Below are 4,037 nucleotides of genomic sequence, written 5' to 3' on the forward strand. Positions count from 1 at the left end.
AGATAGACCTATTTTTTTTTTCTTTTTGAGACAGGGTCTCCTTGTAGCCCCAGCTGGCCTGGAACTCGCTATGTAGACTAGGCTAGCCTTGAACTCACAGAGATCTACCTGCCTCTGCCTCCCAAGTACTGGGATTAAAGGCCTATGCCACTACATCTGGCTAGATAGACCTATTTTAAAATAATATTTGCAAATGATTTCCTGTGTGGCTTTGAATGCAAGGTGGAGCTTGGTGAGATGGCTCAGCAGGTAAAGGCACTTACTGCCAGACCTGATGACCTGACCCACAGGGTAGAGAGAGAAAACTGACTCCTTTGCACCCTTGCTGTAGAACAAATGCACTCTTCCCCCACTAATAAAGAATGTTAATAGGGGAGCCAGGCCCTGGTGGCGCACACCTTTAATCCCAGCACTCGGGTGGCCGAGGCGTGAGAATCTTGGTGAGTTCGAGACCAGCCTAGTGAGTTCCAGGACAGCTACAGGGAGACCCTGTCTCAAAAAAAAAAAAAAAATGTTAATAGGGATCTGAAGAGATGACTCAGTGGTTAAGAGCACTGGCAGAAGACTCATGGTGGCTAACAACTGCCTGTAACTCCAGGGGACCTGACACCCTCTTCTGGCATCTTCCAGTATTGCAGGATGTGGGTACACTTGCATATCTGCAGACAAAAATCATATACATAAAAAACACATAAATCAAAAAATTTTAAATGTAATACATTTTTAAAGGTATACAGCTCAAGAAGAATGACACCTGAAGTTGACCTTCAGCCTCTGCATGGACACATATCTACACACACACACACACACACACGCACACACACGCATACATGTGCACGCACACGATGGCCTCTGAATTCCCCCATCACAGGGATGCCGTGCGGCTGTGCAGGATGGGAGTGAAGTGCCTAACACAACACAGCTGGCAGGCGATCGCTTCTCACAGGCCGGGTCCATATGCAGTGCCTTTTAACCAAGAATCTCCTTGAAGGAGAACTCTGTCCTACTCAGGGCTGTATCCCCAGCCCTTCTGGTCTTAGCACATAGTAGGTGTTCAATAAATACATCTTCACACAAGTGAATCAATAATAACAAGTGCTCTGGCTGCTCTGCTGCCCCAATCCAGATCCATGTGGTACCTACCAGCTCATTTGAATGTGTTGGTGAACTGAACAGCTTTGTAGAAATGGCTGTTGGTTTGTGTTTCCAATCCCACTTGAGTTTTTGACTTAAACTGAGAAAGCTACTGTGGTGGTTAATTTTATGTGTCAGTCAGCTGGGCTGAGAGATGTTCAGATAGCAGGAAGACACCATTCCTAGGAGTGGGGGGGAGGCAATTCCATAGGGGGTGTGTGAACTGAGTGAAGGTCTAGCCTCAGCTGTGCAGGGGCTATCACCAAGACCAGGGCAAGCTCTGAGCATGAGATGGGTCACCCATCTTCTACTCTGGGACACTCAGGGCTTCTGTTCTGGTGTCTTCAAACTTTAGAGTGAGACCCACACTATCCCCTTTCCCTATCCTGGTGTTCAGGCCTCTGGCTTAAACTGGAGCTGTACCACTGGCTTGCCCAGTCTCCATCCAAGCCTTCACACTCTAGGGGGTCAGCCCCTCCTAATAAATCTCTGTATCTCCTATTGGTTCTGCTTTCTGGAGAAACTTGGCTAAGACAGAGACTTACTGGCTTGTCTCAGATCTCTCTCCAAACCCTTTGCAAAATGGGTTATTAATAGCATCTGTCAAATAATATTATTCTGAAAAGTAAATGAAGCACCTAGAAAGTGTTCACTTTTGTGTCCTGCTCTGAGCCTCACTTTCCTCATCTGCGAATGGGTATTTGCTCAATCACTCATTTATTCACTCAACAAACACAGTGTTCAGGTACAAAGCATTATGGTTAAGACTTGGGGAAGTCACAGAAGTGAGCAAGCTCCAGTTCTTGCCATGAGGGTCTTTGTGTGTGCTGGGGCACAGAATGTTGTTAGAAATAATCCAGAAAAGAGCCATAGTACGTGTGGGTCTTCAGGGGCTGGAGATGTGGGTGAGGGCACCTCAGGGTCCTTGGGATCATGGAACTCATAGCATGGAGGGGGGGATCACCAGCCTTCTACTGATCTGAAATGGACTTGTCCCTTGCAGATCCTAGGTCTATATAGTTAGGGTCCTTGTGTGGCCGACCTTAGCCCCTGGCTCACAGAGCACTGCCAGGGACTAGTTGAAGAGCTTGCTTCCAGACATCTTGCTTCCCACATCCTCCCCTTTTCTAGGTCCTACTTTCAGGAGATTGGCCAGTGACCCCTCTACATTCAATGCAGAACAAAGCTGAAAGAGCTGAAACTAAAGGTTAGGTCCCTGCCTGGTTCTCTAAACACATGCCAGTGGTTTGAGAAGCTCGGGCAAAGGAGTTGCAGGGGAGACCGGACAGGCGTCTGGGCTCCTGCATCCAAGGGTCACATGCTTTATCTCTCATGTTCATAGCTCTCTCCAGAGAACTGACTCTTGCCACCCAAACTCTTGAGAGACTGAAACATTTGCAATAGAAATTTACATTTAAGCTTGGTGGATTGGGAAGGATTACTCATCTCCAGTGACCAAAATATTTGCACCTGTTACCCACAGCAGGCTTTTCTTTTCAGTTAAAAGAAATTTATATGCCAGAGGTATTTAAATGTCAGGAGTGGGTGTCCTGGCAGCGGCCTGGCCGGGGGTAGAAGGATGGCTGAGTCCCAGTAACCCATCGGCAGTAGGCCTCAAGGAAAAAGCTAGATTTATGAGGCACAAGCCTGCCTGAGCTGCCTCTTCCGTCGGGAAAGGTTTCCCTGCAGTATTTTGTCTTGTCAACGCTGCATTTCATTTTAAATTGCAGCTGAAAGCAGATATTTTCCCTCTTGCCTATTACACCTCTTAATTTGTCTCTCCCTCTCCTGTTATTTGTCGCCATAAAGTGTTTTGCATGAGAGACCCACACAGCATAGTGTGGCTTTGCCCGGGGGGAGGTTTAACAGCAAGGGAAGATGCCGACTAAATCCAAGGATGCCGGTGCCTTGGAGATGGGACACACGTGTCTGAGAACACATGCCTGGCTGTGTGTACATGTGCGGTTTGTGGAGGTGTCTGTGGGTATGTTTGTGCACAAGCCAATGTTTGTGTGATATGTGTATGTCTGTGTATACTTGGGCATGATTGTTTGGGTGTCCATAGTTAAATAAAGTGCATGTTTGCATGCAAGTACACACCCACACACCAGGGTGTATGCATAAAAACACAAATGTGCACGTAGACACGCTGGCGTCTAAGTACACGCATGTATGTCCTACAATGTGTGTGACCTGCGCACATTCCAGGTTTGTACCTGTCTCTCTTTCCCTCCTCTTGCTTTTCAGGTTATCGTGTCTGGCTAACCCCATCCAAGGGCTTCGGCCGGGTTTTGGGTTACGGGAAAAGGGAGCCACTGAGCGGTTGTTTTTGAGGGCCACTGGAAAACACTGCTTTAGCCAGACCTAACCTCGGCCACAGCTTTCTGGTTTGGTCCAGCCATCCCCATCCCCCAGCCTAAGACAGAGGCACTATCACGGCTGCTCTGAGCTCTGAGCATCCCGGGGGCATCCCGGGCTGCTGACAACCTGACAATCTCCGCCTGGCATCGTGATGGTCCCCCAACGGTGGGCAGGGCCCTCCAGGATAATCCTGTTTCCAGCCCCTTCCGGGGGGAGACAGAAACCGAGGCTGGTGTCTCGGTCTCTCCGTGTCCAGCGAATGCTGGGCAGAAACCAATGGGCGACTGTGGCCCAACCGGGGATCCCTCGGAGGCAGCCAATGACCTGGCTCCGCTCTGCACCCCGCCCTCGCCACCCGCGCGGAGCTGGACCACTGGTGCTGCTGGGATGGGGAGCGCGGCGCGGGCTCAGGGAGGAGAGGCGTGGCCTGGAGCCTGGGGCCCCTCCCCACCCGCGCTCAGCCCGTAGGCCCGGCTGCGGCGCCGGAGCGCGGGGCGCGCGCAGGTGGGCGTGGCCGGAGGGCGTGGCCCGGGGAGGCGGGG

This window comes from Nannospalax galili, unplaced genomic scaffold (assembly GCF_000622305.1).
Source record: "Nannospalax galili isolate Female #2095 unplaced genomic scaffold, S.galili_v1.0 scaffold1428, whole genome shotgun sequence".
In the NCBI taxonomy this organism is placed as follows: Eukaryota; Metazoa; Chordata; class Mammalia; order Rodentia; family Spalacidae; genus Nannospalax; species Nannospalax galili.